Source organism: Anabrus simplex, chromosome X (assembly GCF_040414725.1).
Source record: "Anabrus simplex isolate iqAnaSimp1 chromosome X, ASM4041472v1, whole genome shotgun sequence".
Classification (NCBI taxonomy): Eukaryota; Metazoa; Arthropoda; class Insecta; order Orthoptera; family Tettigoniidae; genus Anabrus; species Anabrus simplex.
This window is the reverse complement of record NC_090279.1, coordinates 116,557,406-116,577,682: the sequence shown is the minus strand read 5'-3', so window position 1 is coordinate 116,577,682 and position 20,277 is coordinate 116,557,406. Positions and strand designations below refer to the sequence as shown.

General features: G+C 42.1%; 1 long non-coding RNA gene across 1 annotated transcript; it reads left to right on the top strand.

The window, feature by feature from the left end:
- Positions 1-1,213: 1,213 nt before the first annotated feature.
- On the top strand, positions 1,214-16,908 carry LOC137503205 (uncharacterized). The gene is made up of 3 exons (XR_011019098.1): positions 1,214-1,266; positions 13,923-14,028; positions 16,877-16,908. It is a non-coding gene; the product is annotated as an uncharacterized lncRNA (long non-coding RNA).
- The last annotated feature ends 3,369 nt before the right edge of the window (positions 16,909-20,277 follow it).

The window sequence follows — 20,277 nt, the reverse complement described above, 5'->3', positions numbered from 1 at the left end:
TGCTCGACGATGCCGAAATATAAATATTATATGCCAGAAAACTGAATCTTAATGAGGTTCATTTAGTTCAAGTTTCATTATGATACAACTGTTTGACCAATTAGGTAAGAACAGCATCGCACCTGAGCTCAACGCACTAGCTTCGCACTTGTTTCCAAAATCAAACATGTCGGACACACATCAGTGCACCTTCTACTTCCAATATTCCACAACCACGCGGCACATTCCCACAAATTCACTTCACCAACTCTATAACAAACAATTTGTATTTGAAATAAAGCTAGGTTATGATAACCTTCTATCAAAGCTTTGAAAACATATGACATTGTCAAGGTCTCTGATCCACCAACGGAAAATCAATAACCCAGCGCATGCGCTCTGTTCAGTAAACTCAACTGTCAAGCGACATTTTGACAGAAATTTATGAATATTTTAAAAATAGAGTTATAATTATCGTCGAGCATGAACAGTCGTATGTAACTCGCTTATAATGGTAATGAACACACAAGAAATGTATATTCCAATATTACAGTCACCAAAACACGTTGACCCTCACAATATTAAGAAATAATCTCGTTTCTAGAACCAAATAATTTACAACTCAACCGTCCATCATAGGCCTACTTAGCTACACTGACAGGCTTGAAACTTCAGTATTCTTCGCTTACTACTGGGTTCTCAGAACTGGCTAATTACTTCAAACGCCAACCCTATATGGCGTCAGGAAGGGCATTCGGCAGTAAAACAGGGGCACGCGACGCAGTTCGCACCCGCGACCCCACATGTGTGGGTAAAGCGGCAGGAAAAGAAGAAGAATACAAATAACAGTGTGTTGTGTGCTGTACCTTTATCAATACGGTCCTACTGAATTAAGAAACATGGGCTCCGATGTGCGGGGTCCTTATCGCCGCCACTGGGAAGATGAATAATTGAACAATCAGTTCATAGCATAATAAGTTGAAATAACTTTGTCCAATTATGATAAAAATAAAAACTTGTGCTCACTCACTCAATCTTGCCTGATAATGATGTTTCCGGTTGAAACGATTAATCTTCTGTACAATGTCATTTGACGTTATCCACGTCGATCTCACACATTTATCATATAGTATGGAGGAAAAGTACATATTAACACAGGCAAGTTAATGATGCTCACTTCCTGCATTCTGTGTGCCTATAAAACACGGCTCAGTGTTTGAACATTCACTGTTCAGCATGAAGGTGGTCCTTATTCTCAGCATTATAGTGCTTCTGGTGGCTGCTGTGGTAAGTACAGCCTGTCGCCGAGTACATGTTGGTCGTGATCGTTAACGTGTCACACCGGTTCGAGTTCCATTCTTGGGAAGGGAATCATCATCAGGCGTTGGTCGGCAGGAGAGGAAATGTATATATGTTGAGGGGTTCAGTGAACCCGTAGGAATAGACAAAACTCTTAGCAGTTTTCTCCAAATGAGTTTAAACTAGGTTTATTTTAATCTGGTTTAAGTCTGAGTTTAAACAAACATTAATTTTCCCCGCATTGGTTTAAACTTTGTACCAAGTTTAAACTTGGTTCAAAGTTAAACCTTCTATACTGTAGGTTTAAACTGCTGTTTATATTCATCCTTCTTGCCATTGTCTTAACGTATCTGTGATTTTCCTAGTAGCTGGGTTAGTTTTGACTACCAGTAAGCCCTACTGTATTACTTAAATAGAAAACGTACTAAAATTAAAACGTAGTATTAGCATTAGAAAAATGGAAGAATTTATTGAAGTCTTTGAATAAATAGGAAATAATTTTGATGTGCAAGTGAGGTTAAGAAGCCGCATTCCAACAAAACTTTTCTTCTTCTTCTTTATCTGTTTACCCTCCAGGGTCGCTTTTTCCCCCGGACTCAGCGAGGGATCCCACCTCTACCGCCTCAAGGGCAGTGTCCTGGAGCTTCAGACTCTGGGTCTGGGACACAACTGGGGAGGATGGCCAGTACCTCGCCCAGGTGACCTCACCTGCTATGCTGAACAGGGGCCTTGCGGGGGATGGGAAGATTGAAAGGGATAGGCAAGGAAGAGGGAAGGAAGCGACCGTGGCCTTAAGTTAGGTACCATCTTGGCATTTGCCTGGAGGAGAAGTGGGAAACCACGGAAAACCACTTCCAGGATGGCAGAGCCGGGAATTGAACCCGGGCCTTCCGGGGTGGCAGCTAATCACACTAACCACTACACCACAGAGGCGGACACGAAAGTTTACAATTTTGGAAAATCGGATATAAGGGAGGCGGACACAAAAGTTTACAATTCTGGAAACTCGGATGTAAGAGAGTCCGCCTCTCTGGTGTAGTGGTTAGTGTGATTAGTTGCCAACCCCGAAAGCCCGGGTTCGATTCCCGGCTCTGCCACGAAATTTCAAAAGTGGTACGAAGGCTGGAACGGGGTCCACTCAGCCTCGGGAGGTCAAATGAGTGGAGGTGGGTTCGATTCCCACCTCATCCATCCTGGAAGTGGTTTTCCGTGGTTTCCCACTTCTCCTCCATGCAAATGCCGGGATGGTACCTAAATTAAGGTCACGACCGCTTCCTTCCCTCTTCCTTGTCTATCTCTTCCTCTCCTCCCATCCCCCACAAGACCCCTGTTCAGCATAGCAGGTGTGGTCGCCTGGGCGATGTACTGGTCATCCTCCCCATTTGGTATCCCCCGACCCAATGTCTCACGCTCCAGGACGCTGCCCTTGAGGCGGTAGGAGATGGATCCCTCGCTGAGTCCGAGGGAAAAGCCAACCCTGGAGGGTAAACAGATTAAGAAAGGATGTAAGGGAGTTTTTTAATGGATTTATAATTCATAAGCGAACGGCAACGATTGTCTTGTATCAAAGAAGGATTCATTTAAAACGTCAACTGCACGAAATAATGCTACTTCTCTATAAGGAATGATTCTGGTTGCTTTAAGATATTATGCAGCAGCCATTTTTCTCATTAACAACGGGGACCACAGACCTTAAATTGCAATCTCCTTACAATATCATATAAAATACTGTAGGTGGTATGAATACTGTAATGGGAAGCATAAAAATATTCGTAAACAAGTGGTGTAATACGTCCCCCATCTTCTGATGGCTGTGATCGTTAAAGCGTTAGCATCGTCCGAAACCGTGATTAGACGGTTGGAATCCAGTTGGTCGAAACTATTTTTACCATCAGAATGTTGGCCGGCACGGTAGGAGAGCGGGTGGTATACAATTTATAATGGCTAGATTGCGTGTCAAAAGACTGGATTCAATCCTGAACCTCTCTGTCGTGTTTATATGGAGTGGGGGCATTGACGCTCTTGATGGTGATTTGTCCATCTGATGGCGACGCTAAGCCCTTAGTAGAGCCCTTGGTGCTATCCGGATAGCTGTAGGCTATGTCGACACTGGGGTTTACCCTCCCCATTCCTAATAATAATACTGTTTCTATGTCCCACTAACTACTTTTGACCGTTTTCGGAGTCGCCGGGATTTTGTCCCGCATGGGTTCTTTTACGTGCCAGTAAATCTACCGACACGAGGCTGACATATTTCAGCACCTTCAAATACCGCCGGACTCAGCCAGGATCGAACCTACAAAGTTGGGTTCAGAAGGCCAGCGCCTCAACCCTTTAACCCACTCAGCACGGGGCCCCTATCATATATCACGTCATTCATGTCATCTCATTATCTCCCCTGATGTGGTTGACGTCAGGAAGGACATACGGTCATAAAGAGTCCAGTTTCATCCTAACTATTGCCAGCATACCAGCAATAGAAATGTTAATGCTATGTATTATGCATATAGTACTACATAGCGCGAACTAGGTTATGTTATAAACGAGTATAGAATCGAGTAGTACATCTCCAAAAAATACATCCTCACTGGTCTGTCTTTTGGATCCGAGGTTTGCGAGATTGATCCCGGCCGAGGGCAATGGATTTTAATAGGAGATAAATCTCGAGCATGCTTGGAATTTGTTTACTTGAAATTCACATAAATGTTGATTTTCTGAGGAAAGCAATATTGCTAAGAGACCTGGATTTTAATATTTCAACGTTCCCGTGTGTTCCGTAAGACAATACAGACATCAAAAAACACGTGTTAGGCGCACGGTACGGTACTTGTTTATGGTAAAGCATCTTAGAGAAAAATAAAAAATAAAAGTGCTCTCCAAGAAATTGTAGACAGCAATGGGTAAAATTATACGACACAACACTTCGCAGAAATGTAAACAATTTATTGATCAGTAGAGCTAATATCCCGCTGAATTTCTACTTTATTCACTACGTACGATAGCATTAATTCGCCACAAACAGCTGATATTAATACAAAAATATCGGTCATTGAATTACTTGGCTCTGATTGGCCAATTTCAATCGACCATGTCTTCGACTATTCTTTTCGTGCAGCCAACGCTAGCGTAGACTTGACATTAGTTTTAACGGGCCAGCTGTTGTTTAAACTAAACAAGTAGTGATGGGTCCAGTTAGTACATTTGCTTGAACTAGTTCATGAGAAACCGTTCATAGGTAGTACATGAGGTGATGTCAGAGAAACAGCCCTCGCGGCACTTCGTTCATATGAACGCGTCAAGTTTATTACGAGCACGAACAGAAAACAGTTACACAATGTCGCCGCCAGTCTGCCTAAGTGAAGAAACGGTATATACGAGAGACGGAGAGACACTACTACTACTACTAACAATGCTTTCATTCCCCACCCTGAAGGGGTGGGGCGGGCCACCTAGAGGGTAACGCCTTCTCTCTGGCCAAGAGATGCGAGCAGGTTGGGGAGATGTGACGGAAGAAGGAGGTGGGTAAAGGATGTGAATATGTAGGAGATGGGAGGGGAATTGTGCCTATGCCTAAGGATTTATTCTTTATTGAAATTAGAATACAGTTGTGATTATGTCAAAATGAGCTATGAACAATGATGCAAAGAGGAGAGGGGTTATACAAGGTGACAGGGAAATAAATGAAGGGCCAGGGTGTTATAAAAGGAGGAGAAGCTAACAAGGGAAGTTAGAAGAAGGCGAAGGATATCAAAAGAGGGAGGTGGGGGAAAGTAAGAAGGTGGGGGCGGGAAGAGATAAGGATGAAATGATGGATGAGGTGGTTGGGGAGGTGGGGCCGGCCGGGGACTACTTCGAGGTGGGGAGGGATGAGATGAAGGTTGTGGAGGTGAGCGAGATGGTTCTATGCGATGATGACGGCCGTTGAGGTGGATCCCGGTGGCGATGAGGCATTCAACGTCTTCAGCAGTCGGGAGATGAAGTCGGACGAGATAGGTGGGTCCAGCGGAGTTATAGATCCGAAAGGCTCGGCGCACTGGTATCCCTGTCTGGCGGAGTTTCTGGATGGAAGACTGGGCTCCACGCCGCACGCGATACAGCTAAAGGTGGTAGTGCTGGTGGAAGGCGGTGGGACCAATGGTGTCTGTGCCAGGTTGCCAGGAGTATCTTGATGGGAATATCCCTCTTCAGACGACTGAAGTGATGAGCTCTGGGGGTGTGTGGGGTCAGTGGAGGGCGGTAAGGGGAAAGGAAATGTCTTGAGAGGGGAAGGATGAGTGGTAATAGTAGTAGTGATAGGAAGGGAAGAGGAGGTGTGAACTGAGATGGTAATGGTGGTGGTAGCAGTGGTTAGAGCAGTGACAGAGGTAACAGGAGTGAAGGACAAAGGGGGCGGGTGTGAGCAGTAGGGAGGGGGCGTGGTCGCAGCGGGCAGATCGATGGTTCCAGGCGGAGGGTCGTCGGTGTCCGGTAGCTCAGCCAAAAGATCCTCTGGAGTAAGTTCAACTGCATAGAGATGGTTGTGGATGCGTGCGCCATTCTTGATGATGGTAGAGACGTCCGCTGGAATAGAGAAGTACATCGGATAGTGGTTGATCCCCGTCGTCGACTAGCCGGCAGGCACCATAGGCACCCGCCGGACGAAGAGCAGTGAGGACATCTTGGTCTGAGAAGACGAGAGGAACGTTGCGGGCAAGGCAGGTGTAGAGCATTGTGGGAAGGCCGACCTCCTACGTGGTGCCAGCCTATATGCTTTGTTGTCTCGGCGGGGTGATAAAGGTGAACAGCCACCCGGCCGAAGAAAAAATTATGCGTTGCGTTGAAGCAGAGGAGAGCAGCCGTGTTGTGTGATGCGTGATGATGACGGAGAGACAGATAAGCTTTCTAATTTTGTATAACTCCTCCCGCAGTTGAGAAGTGTGAGAGATGTGCTGTCACGTGACAATTAACACGGCACGCCATTGGCCATTCGTATGCAAGCTTATTTGTCGTTCAAATGAACAAGGTAGTTTATTATGAGCATCTTAGCAACAGCATAGCGGCGCCGGCGCGAGCTAGTACGTATATTTTACGATAGATGGCGCTTGCTTAGGTCTTCGTCCTCCCTTTATATGGACGACAAACCATGTAGCCTTCGACTGCACCCCACCTTTTACGCTATTTAAAGCTCGGCGGTTCGAGGGGCGTATGAATCAGCTGTTTGAGTTTGAGAGAGAAGAAGCTATTTACCGGTTTTATCCACGGGAAAACATTTCTCTAAGATGATAATTGTCCTTTTTAGCTGTTAAAGAGCTGGGGAAGACGAATTCTGTGAAAACATCCTGTTAATAAGGAATGTTCCTGAATAACTAACTAATAAAATTATTACAGTGTTAGATATACCGGTAAGTCTTTTCAAGTGTTTACTCTATAAAACCAGTGTGTTTTCTTACGCCTGACACTACACTCATCGGAGTGGGATGTGTCAGGCCCTACCCACTGACGGTAGGATGTATGCAGGTGAATTTATCAGAACTTTTGATATGCTCTATTGGCGGGTAAAATCTAATTCCCCTAATATTTCCATTAATATTACATTATAATAAGGGGAGCAATGACTGTAATTATAAACTTCTTTAGTTTCCTGTCTAACTTTAACCACTACAACATACATCTCATTTTAGACATCATTACGCATGGGACAGGACAGATAGTGACCGAGAATAGGAATCGTCTTACAGGAAAAAGGGTTGAGCAGCTATTATTTCTGAACAGTAATATTTGAACTGTTTAACGGCCCCATTTATTGTTACGGTTTTCATGGACGTCGAGGTGCCAAAATTCTATCCCGCAGGAGTTCTTGTACGTGCCAGTATATCTTCTGACAAGAGGCTGTCGTATTTGGGCACCTTGAAATTTATGAGCGTTTTCTAAGTGGTATGAACAATCTTAACATGTGTTGTTAATTTAGTTGATTATTCTTCTATGCCGATACACTCATCTTCAGATAACCTATGCGTCTTCTTCTTCTTCATAGTACCGTATCAGGTCCCCCTGACGTTGGCGATCACTGTGGCGAATGCAGTACGATCTCTTGCTAGGTGGAAAAGTCTTTCAACACTGTGAATTCCAGTCCATTCTTTGATGTTTCCAAGCCATGATGTTCGCCTCCTCCCGACACCTCTTCGACCCTGTATTTTGCCTTGTACAATCCGCTGTAAGATGAGGTAACGGTCATTTCTAAGGATGTGGCCAAGGTGAGAGATCTTCCGGTGTTTTATTGTTTGAACGAGTTCCCGACTTGCTCTTGCTCTTCTGAGTACTTCTTTGTTCGTTAGTCGTGCAACCCACGAAATCCTGAGCATCCTACGGTGGATCCACATTTCAAAGGCTTCCAAGCGTTTCACTGATATATTCTTGAGAGCCCATGTTTCCACACCATATAGCAAGGCTGACCATATATAGCACTTGACCATCCTCTGTCTAAGTTTTAAATTTAAGTAGTCATTGCAAAAGAAAGATTTCATTTTTGTAAATATTTTTCGTGCTATTGCTATCCTCTGTTTCACTTCTTTCTCAGGATCAAGTTGTTCAGTGACAGTGGCACCCATATATTTAAAAGTGGTTACTCTCTCAGTCTGTCGGTTGTTTAGTTGTAAGATTGCCTCAGCATTGGCACGTCTGCTGAAGATCATGAACTTGGTCTTGTTTACATTTATTTTTAGTCCCATGTCCTCACTTACTGCACTGATATTATTGAGCAGGAGTTGGAGACCTTCAAAATTGTCACACAGGATGACTGTATCATCCGCATATCTTATGTTGTTAATTATGCCGCCATTTACTTTTATTCCATATTGTTGATTTTCTAAAGCTGTTTTGAAAATTTTATCCGAGTAAAGGTTGAATAACAATGGAGACAAAACACAACCTTGTCTAACTCCTCTTTGGATGGCTATCTCGTTTGTAGTTTGATTTCCGATTCGGACAACGGCCTTTTGTCTCCAGTAAAGGTTTTCAATAATGCGAATATCTTTGCTGTCAACTCCTATATCCTTTAGGAGTTCTACAAGTTTTGGATGTTGTAGGGCCTACTCTGTCAAATGCCTTTTCAAAATCAATGAAACAAGCAAACACTTCTTGCTGTTGATCTAGACTGTTCTGAATTAGGATATTTAGCGCAAACAATGCTTCCCTTGCACCAAACGAATTTCTGAACCCAAACTGTGTTTCGTCGAGGTCTTATTCACACTTAGTCTTAAATCTGCTATGTATTACACGAAGGAATACTTTAAGTGTGTGGCTCATGAGGCTTATTAGCCAATAATCATTACACTTACATGCCTTTTGCTCCTTTGGCAACGTGATGAATGTAGATAACAGCCAGTCAGATGGAATGTCTCCAGTATTATATATAGTATTGAACAACTTTACCAAGAATTGGATATTGTCTTCGTCAATCATTTTAAGAAGTTCTACAGGGATGTTATCTGGACCTGGTGATTTCTTGCTTTTTGAAACTTTCACAGCATATAGCACTTCTGATTTAAGAATGTCAGGGCCTTCACAATTAGCTCGTTGGTTAGTTTCCTCATCTCTCTGATCACAGAACAGTTCTATCAGATAATTTTCCCAAGTATTTAAAACTTCTTCTTCATTAATAATAGGCCTGTTTGTAGCATCAACCAGTACAGAAAGGTTACGTTTTCTGTACTTGCCAGCTATTTCCTTTAATTTTCAATGTATATTGAACAGATCATGTTTAGACTGAAAGATTTCCATTTCCACACATTGTTCTTTCATCCAGTTCTCTTTCGCAGCACGTATTTCTTTCCTTATGTGGCGTTGTAACTTTTTGTATTCCTCTGCATCATTTTTTACTAATCTTCGTTGTTCCATTAGTTCAAGAATATCATCTGTCATCCATTTCTTTTTCTTCATTGGATGTATCTTTTGATCTTTGTTTTGAAGTAGTATCTCTACCCGACTTTTAAACTGATTCCATAAATCATTTGCTGTTTCACAGTTATTGGTATTGATTTCTTTTAAATGCCTATTCAAATCCTGAGCAATTTTCTGCCGAGCTTCACAATTTTGCAGATTAGGTGTATTTTGTACCTTTCTTCTAGGCTTATTCTTCATGATTTTCGGACGAACTCTTACGTTAGCTATCAATGGATTATGATCCGAGGAAATATCTGCACCTGGATATGCTGCGACTCTTTTGATGGAATTTCTGAAACTCTTATTTATCAGAATGTAATCAATTTGGTTCCTTGTTGAGTCAGGATTCTGAGGATCATCTTTAGGAGCTTTCCATGTGTATAAACGACGTTTTGGAAGTTTGAACCATGCATTGGTGAGAACCATTTGATGTTCTACACAAAATTCGTACAGCTTTTCTCCCCGGTCATTGCATTTACCAAGCCCAAATTCGCCTACCAAGTCGGAACGACGCCCTTGACCAATTTTTGCGTTGAAATCACCCATTATGACAGTTATTTCATCCTTCTTCAAGTCTTTAAGAACAGTTCCAAGTTGTTCATAGAATGTTTCTACTTCGTCATCGTACTTTTTGTCCGCTGTTGGTGCATATATCTGCAAGATGTTTACGTTAAAAGCTGAGCATGAAAGCTGTAATAACATGATTCGATCAGAGACTGGTACAAAGTTGCTGACATACTTCGTAAGTTCAGAATTTATAGATTCCGACTCCATTTCTATGATCTTTATCATTATCTTCGCTACCAGAGTAATAGAATGTAGGTACCATCATCACGATGACATTTACCTGCACCCGGCCAGCGAACTTCACTAATTCCCATTAATGGTGTTCTTAATCTAACCATTTCCTTGATAAGATTGTCAAGCTTGCCAGCTGCATAGAGACTTCTGACATTCCAAGTCCCCATTCTTATTGCGGAATTCACTAATTTGAGCCGGGAGATTCTTAGCACCCCTCGCTCATTTAAGGGCTGCCCGGGACTAGGGGCCGTTTCTTTCTGATTCCTCGCCATAGTGATTTCCTGGGAATTTATACCAGTGTGGTTTCCCCTTGCCTTCACTGGTGTAGACTCAGCCGCCCCTAACATGGAGAACAGACGCTGTTGGTAGCCGCTCCTAACATGAAGTACAGACGCTACCTGATGGATTCTAGTGGCATTTCCTCCACTAAGGGACCATCACCCTCCTAAGGGAGCTCCTCCACCATAAGCCGTTGGCTCCTTTAGGGTGTCAGGTTATTTCCCGCCGCCCAACACTCGGCGTTGAGTCGCTGGCTGTACGGTCTACTCCATACCGTAGCAGGATAACCTGGCCAGACAGGCAACCTATGCGTACTGAATATAATACCGTAGTCTCGTGTCGGTTACTATATGATAACATGATTTTGGTACTCCGTAGGGATGGGTCGAGCTAGCTCTTTTGAGGGAGCTAGCTAATTCGCTCCCGCTCCTAACTGAGAGTCGTTCAAAAGAGTCGACTCTTGAGAGCGGGAAGGTTGGAGCGAGCCGAGGCTCTTCGCCTCCAGGTTCGTTCGTTCATTCGTTCATCCGGTTTAGGGCAGACGGCTCTTTATGACTTCCGGTCGCTCTTCATGACTCCCGGTCACTCTTTTTGACTTCCGGGAACGAACGAGATAGCGCAAATAGCTTACATTTCCCACAACAGATGGCAACACAATGCCCAGTTTAGAACGCTACTCTTGGAATAAAACAAATGAACAATTAATATATACACTGCTGGCAATATTGGCAATTAATTCAATGATAAAGCCTTATATACAGTAACGAAGATATGTATCACAAATATGCAGTATTAATGGATAACATCTAATATTACTTTGCCTATGTTCCTTTCTTCTTAAAATAATGCCTTTCAAGACTGAATGCACCGTAAAGAAACAGGCAGATACTCCTTGTATCATTTCCCACTCTTCCCAGCTACCGGTATCTCTTTCTACTTAAAACTAATAGCATGTCGGAGGCAATGTAGATTGAGTCGATTGCCACGACGGGGGAGCGGACTACGGGGGCCCCCATAAAAAATATTAAAAAATCCTCACAGCACACGGAATGTCTCCACTACTTGCTGTGGCACTGTACAAATCGGTTAGCCGGGACGAACGACATTATGTGCGTACTTCTGCTAATAATTTTGTAAATAATTAGAGGAAATAAAGGAAAGAATTAGCTGATAGACAAGAGGGCTTGTATAAATTGCTTTTTTTAAAATAATTTATATAACTCCTAGTTTCATCCGGCCGAAACCGAATAAAATGCAATGTTTTCTCAATAAGTGGGGGGGGGGACCTCGCCTCCCTCCCCCCTCTAAACGCCGCTACTGTTTATGAAAAGTAAACAGCAAAATACGGTACCCGTCAAGACGTACATTTCTTAACACATTCTTGAAGCTCTTATTCCTACGCAAACGTCTTCAACATTGGAAGAAACTGGATCGTCTTAAGGTAGGTAGGCCTAATTACACCTCATATTCTCTCTATGTCATTTCTTATTGTTTCGGTAACTTCTTCGAGCTGCAGCCGTGTGACTTAAAACGAAAGTCGCGTTACTAATTTAACGATATCATTACGGTGTTTTAAATCTATGCAAACATCACGTCACAATAAATTTGAACACCTTAGTTTTCAAAGCAGTGAACCCCCAATTATTTTCCCCTTATGCGCGAGTGTGGTAGAATAACAGCCACGGTATCCCCTGCCTGCCGTAAAAGGCGACTAAAAGGAGCCCCAGCAGCTCTTAACATGGGAGAGTGGGTTGCGACCACGGGGCCCGTAGCTGAGTCTTGGCATTGCTTCCAGTTACTTGTGCGAGGCTCTTCACTTTTATCTATTCTGTTTGACCTTCCTTGGTCAACCCTTCTTCTTTTCTGACCCCGATGGTTTTATGTGCAGAGGCCTAGGCAGTCTTCCATTTTCATGCACTTCATGACCCTTGTCTTTCTTTGGCCGATACATTCATTTTTCCAGCTGCCGGACCGCTTCTAATTTTTCCATTTGATTAGTGTTAATAGAGGATGGTTGCCCAGTTGTACTTCCTCTTAAAGCAATAATCTGGCCGATCACCTTAGATGTTAGGCCCCTTTGAACAACAAGCATCAAAACAATAATCATCACCATCACTAAGTACACCACAACAACCTGCGAGTAATTGAATGAGTGTGCGACGTATCATAGAAATATTCCTTTGGTGCGACGCCTTGCGGGTGCTAGGGTTTCAAAGTTGCCAAGCTCTCGATGCAATGTACGATATCTAGAATTACCGCGGGACCTGAATTTTATTTCGAGTTATCGAAATTTCGACATATAGACAATTATTACATGCGATAAATATCATTTTTGATCCGTATTGATGATATTTGATTGAAATAATAACAATAAGTTATTTTATTAATTTGTCCACCTAATCAATACAATACATCTTGTCTTTGTTGAGTTACATTGACATATTAATTAAAATGGTACTTGTTTCGCCTTACATATAGGCATCATCAGCCATCCTCGAAGTGGTTTTCCATGGTTTCCCGTTTCTCCTCCTGGCAAATGGCGGGATGGTAACGTACCTAACTTCAATCAATCAATCAATCAATCAATCAATCAATCAATACTGATCTGCATTTAGGGCAGTCGCCCAGGTGGCAGATTCCCTATCTGTTGTTTTCCTAGCCTTTTCCTAAAGGATTTCAATGAGATTGGAAATTTATTGAACATCTTCCTTGGTAAGTTATTCCAATCCCTAACTCCCCTTCCTATAAATGAATATTTGCCCCAATTTGTCCTCTTGAATTTTAACTTACCTTCATATTGTGATCTTTCCTACTTTGAAAGACGCCACGCAAACTTATTTGTCTACTGATGTCATTCAACGCCATCTCTCCACTGACAGCTCGGAACATACCACTCAATGCTTTAAACATGAATATTTCTTTGACTTTAATATGAGAATTATAACGTGTAACATACTACTTAGTCGAGGAGCTCGTCTTCTTTGTCCCAGTTCTTCCCGGCCCAAACTTTGCAACATTTTTGTAATGCTGCTGTTTAGTCGGAAATCACCCAGAACAAATCAAGCTGCTTTTCTTTGGATTTTTTCCCAGTTCTTGAATCAAGTAAGAGCCACAACCGCTTCCTTCCCTCTTCCTTGCCCCCACAAGGCCTCTGTTCAGCACAGCAGGTGAGGCCTCCTCGATGTTGTACTGGTTCTCCTCCCCAGTTGTATCCCCGACCAAATGTCTCACGTTCCAGGTCACTGCCCTTGAGGAAAAAACCAACCCTGGAGGGCAAACGGACTAAGAAAGAAAAGTAATCATTATGAGTAAAAAGTACTTTAAAATAATTGTTACAAGTAATTCAATTACTTTTACTCAATTACTTCCCAATAGCTTGCTGGCCTTTGGTCACAGAGGTCTCGGGTTCGAATCCCGGCAGGGTGGGGAATTTTAATGATAATAGTTAATTTCGCTAGTACCAGGAGCTGGGTGTATGTGTCGTCTTCATCATCCTTTCATCCTCATCACGACGCACAGGTCGCCTACGGGCGTCAAATCAAAAGACCTGCACCTGGCGAGCCGAACTTGTCCTCGGGCACATCCTGGCACAAAAAGCCATACGCCATTTCATTTTTTGTAATATGAATATTGTTTATTTTCAGGCCACTAGCCCCCAGAATGGTCCGCCAATAGGAGGTTCAGGAGGACCTCCACCCCGACCTCCAGGTGGCTTTGGAAATGGACCACCTCCAGGTCCTCCACCTTCAGGTAAATAACACAGCTCTGGTCGCCACAGACACACGTCTAAATACAGGGTGTAGCAATAAGGTTCAGCCAAACTTCCAGGAGATGTTCCTCACACGTAGAAGAAGGAATTTGGGGGGCACACACATTTATAAGAAAACCAAAAAAGTGCCAGGGGTCTGGGGTAGACCACAAAACTGAAACAAAAAGGTAAGTTTTTATGCTCCCTAAGCAAATTTCAACAGATAAGTGAAGGTTCGCAACTTAACTGCAGTATTAAGGGTTTTTTTTTATTTTATAGATTTTCATTCAATACTACAATAAAACTGTCACAATTACACATGTACGCAACTAAGGTTTTGTGCCATCAAGTACTAACTGCGCTTGTACACGCAGCTGCGTGACTCTCCACTACTTGCTGTAGCACTGAAAAATCGGTTAGCTGTGTCGAATGACATTTTGTACCTATTAAAGGAAATAATTAGGTGACACACAACAGGGTTTGTGCAAGTTCTTTCCAAGTTGTTTCCATGTCAGAACTCATTTTTCACAACTCTACATCATATACTAATTGTTGGAAACACACAGGAATGGAAACTCTTTCTTCCATGAAATAAGATACATTAATCCTCGAAACAGTTTTCTGGGTGGAAACTGGATTTCCTTTCTACCTTCACTCTTGCTCCTGTTTGAACAGACAACACAGTGTATGTTGTTTTCCAGGTAGCTTGTTGATGATGTGCAGTTCTTCAACATCAGAAGTAGATGGTTTTCCTTGCTTTCGACTTTTGTTGCGTACTTTGCCGACCAACTCGTTGATGACCTGTTTCCAGAAGGTTCTATGCGATGCACGGAGCAGTAACCTTTATTGAGTAAAGCGCTGTTGTTGACTATTGCCACTTCCAGTAGTCAGAATACAATTTATGCCATCATTTCAAGTTCGTCACTACGAAAGCGTAGCTTGATGTGCAGTGGTCCGAGCGATCAACGCCTCCCATCTTTGACGTATAGTCAATAATTACATTTGGTTTCTTAAATAGTTCAACACAGTTTCCCTTCTTTCTGTCAATAACTGAGGTTGAATTGTTTCCAGATATTGAAGGCATCAATACTGTCCACTAACTGTTCTAAAATACCCACTTCCGTGAGCGAAGATGGAGCAGAAGCTATGTTTACTATCATATACATTCCAGAACAACAGAGGCAATTCCCGCAAACTACAGTAAACAGGGAAAGGTGTTCTCTCGTAGACCATTAGACAGCTCTACAATACTGGAACACAAGCACAGTCGTCATACGAGCGCTATTGTCATGTCGAGTGGGACTCAACATCAAGTGCAAGTCTAATATTTTAATGCTGAGCCCCACTCGACATAGGAATGCAAAAGGTTAAAGGGGCCTAACATCTAGGTCATCAGCTCCTAATGGTACAAGATGAGACGGCATGGAATTTTTATTAATAATTTTAAAATTACTCTTGGACTAGAACATTAAAAATGATGATGAAAACCTTCTTCTTTTTTCCCGTTTCCAGTCTTCTGCATCGGGTTGTGAGTCAAGGAGCTCCATAGCTTTGTATCTCTCCACCACTCCCTTCCTTTCTCCAATATTTCTTCTACTTTTACTCCTCTCTTCTCTGTACTCTCCTTCACTGTATCCGTCCTCCTCTTTCTGGGCCTTCCCCGTTTTTTTCTATAAATACTGGCTTTGTTACTCATCTATTCTCATCATGTGTCCATACCATTTCAGCTGACTCATCTCTGTCTTGCCTTGGAGTTTAGGGAATCCAATTCTCTCACTGATTTCTACGTTTCTGATTTTATCCCTCCGTATCTTCCTAATTATTCCTCTAAGGAATTTCATCTCGGCTGCTTGGATTCTGCTTTCATTATATTCTGTTGTTGTCCATGTGCCACCGCATATGTCAAGATTGGTGTGTAATATGTTGGGTGCAAAATTTTCTTGCATTTCTCTAGGACGTCCCAGTTCCACACTATACCTCCCACACATTGCTAAAACCCATTGGCTTGTTGGATTCTCTTTCCAATTTCTTCATTTAATTTCTCATCTTCTGCAAGTATACTCGCAAAGTATTTGAAGTTTTCACAACTTCTAATGGTCTTCCATTTACTTCAATATTTCCTCTTCCTTCTCTATTACCTCTCAACATAACTACTGTCTTACTCTTCTCCACACTTATTCTCATTCCGTCTTCCTATATCTCTTGATTTCATACAGTAACTTGTTCTTGTACTTCCATTCCATCTTCTCCCCATATTACTATGCTGTCCCTTTGCTTCCCAGTTTTTGTTATACACTCTTGTGGTGATGTTCTTTCAAGAAAGAATATGTCATTTTTAAAAATTAATGGTACCTTTTTCAGATACTTGCTAAATTTATGTTATACTGAATTAGTTTTTGACAGGCTGGAGAACCTCGCAGTTATAAAAAAAGTGCCATTGTGTTTTGCTTATTGTGTGTTTCTATTCCAATTCCTATCTTTCAATACCATATATAACTTTATCACAGTTAGTTTTCTTTAAAGTACAAAGCAAGATTCACTTCGAATGGCCCACAGTGGGCGATTAGCACTATGCCACACTTGTAGCAAAGATTCCTGCCAACAGAGCGCAGATTAGCAAGGGTAGAACATCGGATGGAAAATCAGAAGATTGTGGGTTCGGTTCCCAATGGAGTCCAATGTATTACACACCAATCTTGACATCTACTGTATGTACTCGAATAGACCTAACAGCATCTATCTTGTGGAATGTAGTCATGAAAGCAAAATATTCAAAACTGATTTTGTGTTTCATGATATTTAACTTTATATCAACTTTGCTAAACTGACTTTCTGAATTTAACTTTTCAGGCAATTGTACTTCCACAAATTCTACATCTTCCAGCAGCAGTACATAGTCCATGCTACAAAGGGTAAGTCATCACCCTAAACTTAATTCATTGAAGCATTAAATATGAAACAAACAATCAGCAGATAACTGCAGAAATGAAACTGAGGGTTTTAGAACTGATGGAAATATTACAACCAGCTGATAGCTGATGTATTAAGGAGCGTACTCAGATTGCCCTTGGCATCATTAATTGACTGCTTAGGATCAGACAGACGTCACTACATTTTTAGTCTTTTGTTAGATATTATCGTACTTTTGATCAAAAAGTGTACATCTATCTTTGAATTACACAAACATATTATATCTACCTACCACACTCCATGAAACAGCTGCTGGTGTCTCTACTTTTCATTATTAAAATTTCAAATCATAGAGCCATATTTGCATTTCATTATTAAAATTAAAGATCAAAGATCTGTAAAAGCTATTCAATCTATATGATTATTATAACAGGATGGGCCACACTATTGTAAGCGCTGCTATATTTTTCTAGTTCTAGACAGATTGTGGTTTAGAATGAGCAATTAAGCTGACACTTAACAATGTACAAATGCAGCAATATAGACGTGAACATGTATTTCTGCAAGCTGACAGTCCCATACATATTTTCAAGTAAACCTACGATGAACCAGGATTTCATGTTCTACCAACAAGAGGCATAGCTTATCAGCGACGTTCAATTAACCCTAGACGAGAGCTAATTCCAGTTTACTTCAGTTTTCAGTACATTAGTGAATCCAAGAAGAAATACTTGTAAGTTCTGAGCCATAGAATGAAACATTGAATTAACTGCTTGATTTATACAGACTTATTCCAGGGTAAATAAAACAGTTGAGTTGTTCTCCTTAAGAGACCAGGTAACCAGCCTTACATTTGAGAAGTGTAACTGCATGTTATAGTCAGAGACGTATCTCTACCCGTAGCGATTTTAGGAATAAATTATTTTGTCCTACTGAAATTATGTAAATTTGTACAAATGAGAAAAAAAAAAAAAAAATTGTATGTATTTTTACACTGCGAGAATATTTGTTAACTGGGCGAGTTGGCAGTGCGGTTAGGGGCGTGCAGCTGTGAGCTTGCATCTGGGAGATAGTGGGTTCGAATCCCACTGTCGGCAGCCCTGAAGATGGTTTTCTGTGGTTTCCGATTTTCACACGAAGCAAATGCTGGGGCTGTACCTTAATTAAGGCCATGGCCACTTCCTTCCAACTCCTAGGCCTTTCCTATCCCATCATTGCCATAAGACCTATCTGTGTCGGTGCGATGTAAAGCCACTAGCAAAAAAAAAAAAAAAAATGTTAAAGTTTGGTTTGATAAAAGGCCTCTTCTATTTGCTGCACAAAACTTTAAATGACAATATCTCAAAACAGTATTTTTGTAGTTATGCCTTCCTGATCCTAAGCAGTCCTAGTTATAGTTTCTTAATAATAAATGCCAGTTATCTTCTTTATCTCCCATTTGTAGTCCTCTGAGTTGGGTTGCAAACCAAGGACCTCCACAGTTTTCTACTTTTCACAGTTCCCCCAGGAAGTGCATGTCGCCCTAATCGTTTCTGAGGCCTCGACTCATACTGAATCATTTTGTAGGGTATTTGTACAATGGGCTCGCCACACCCAAAGGCATTTTATACCTAATGCCAGGATTTTTTCAGGCCGCCCCTAACAAGGTGAAACAGACGCCTTTTGCAGCCGCCCCTAACGTGGAATGCAGATGGACTTTTGTGGTATTACCTTCACCAAAGGACCATCAACCCTCCTAAAGAGCCTCATCTGCCCGAAGCCACTGGCCTCTTTAGACTGTACTTATATTAATCCCAGAGTCCAGGACTGCCTCTGTCTGCTGTCTCCATCATACCAAAGTCCAATTTCTTCGCCGTAGATGCCGTTGAGGTCTTCACTCGTAAACCTGAGCTGGGACTCTTACCAGATGTTACACCCCGGGTCAGTGTAATCTGAGACTCACATAGCTCTGGATAGGGCTGCCTCCAAAGAGGGTCCTTACCTGCTACCTCTCAAGTTGTTCGAAACAGCCCGCCATGATTAAGGCATCAAATCTTCATGGCTAGACACTGCCAGTTCCAAATTGTTACCATCAGAATGTTGGCTAACAGGGTGGGAGAGGTGGTGGTGTACACTAGATTGTGTACCAAAAGCTTGGGTTCGGTCCCAACCCTCTCCTAGTGCTCATATGGAGTGAGTGTACGTGATGCTGTTGATAGTTATTCGTCCATCAGATGGAGATATTAAGCCTCCGTGTGCTCATATGGAGTGAGTGTACATGATGCTGTTGATAGTTATTCGTCCATCAGATGGAGATATTAAGCCTCCGTGTGCTCATATGGAGTGAGTGTACGTGATGCTGTTGATAGTTATTCGTCCAACAGATGGAGATATTAAGCCTCCGTGTGCTCATATGGAGTGAGTGTACGTGATGCTGTTGATAGTTATTTGTCCATCAGATGGAGATATTAAGCCTCAGTGTTGTTGTTCGAGAGCAGTAAGCTAAATATCCTCTCCCTACCTCATTATTGTCTGTCTCTATGGCTAAATGGTTAGTGTGGTGGCCTTTCATCACAGGGGTCCCGGATTTGATTCCCGGCAAGGTCGGGAATTTTAACCATAATTGGTTAATTTTGCTGGCATGGGGCTGAGTGTATGTGTTGTCTTCATCATCATTTCAGCCTCATCATGACGCGCAGGTCGCCTACAAGCGTCAAATCAAAAGACCTGCATCTAGCGAGCCGAACTTGTCCTCGGAGACTGCCGGCACTAAAAGCCAAACGCCATTTTATTTTCACCTCATTATGCCTGAAGGCTGGTTTGAGCCTCAACAGCTCTCCCATCAGCTTTCAGAGATGGCCTAGGCTTCACTGATGAGGTATACTAGAAAAATGAGGAGTGATGTAGTTTCCCAATGTTTTCCTCAAACCACATTATCTACACATCCCATAAGATGCATTCATCACATTGGATATACAAATGCATACATACACTCTCCTAATGATCTTCGTCTCTGAGGCGAGGAAGAAGAAATACTCCTGGACCAAAGATGGTGCGTACAAAGAAATAGAAGATCGCAACTGCACATCGAAAGCTATTAAAAACTATTTAAAGTAGTATGTGCTTGACCCACCTTGTCAGTACACTTTTATCATTGAAAATCATTTGTTCAAACATACATGGACCAAGCACATACTACTTTAAATAGTTTTTAATAGCTTTCGACGAGCCAGTACAGGAACAAATGCAAATATCTATTATGGTTAAGTTTATCAACTACACATCAACACGGCCAATAGACTGGGCATTAGAACACACAGAAACACTTAACATCCTTTTGGTCTCCACGTTTTTTCACGGAT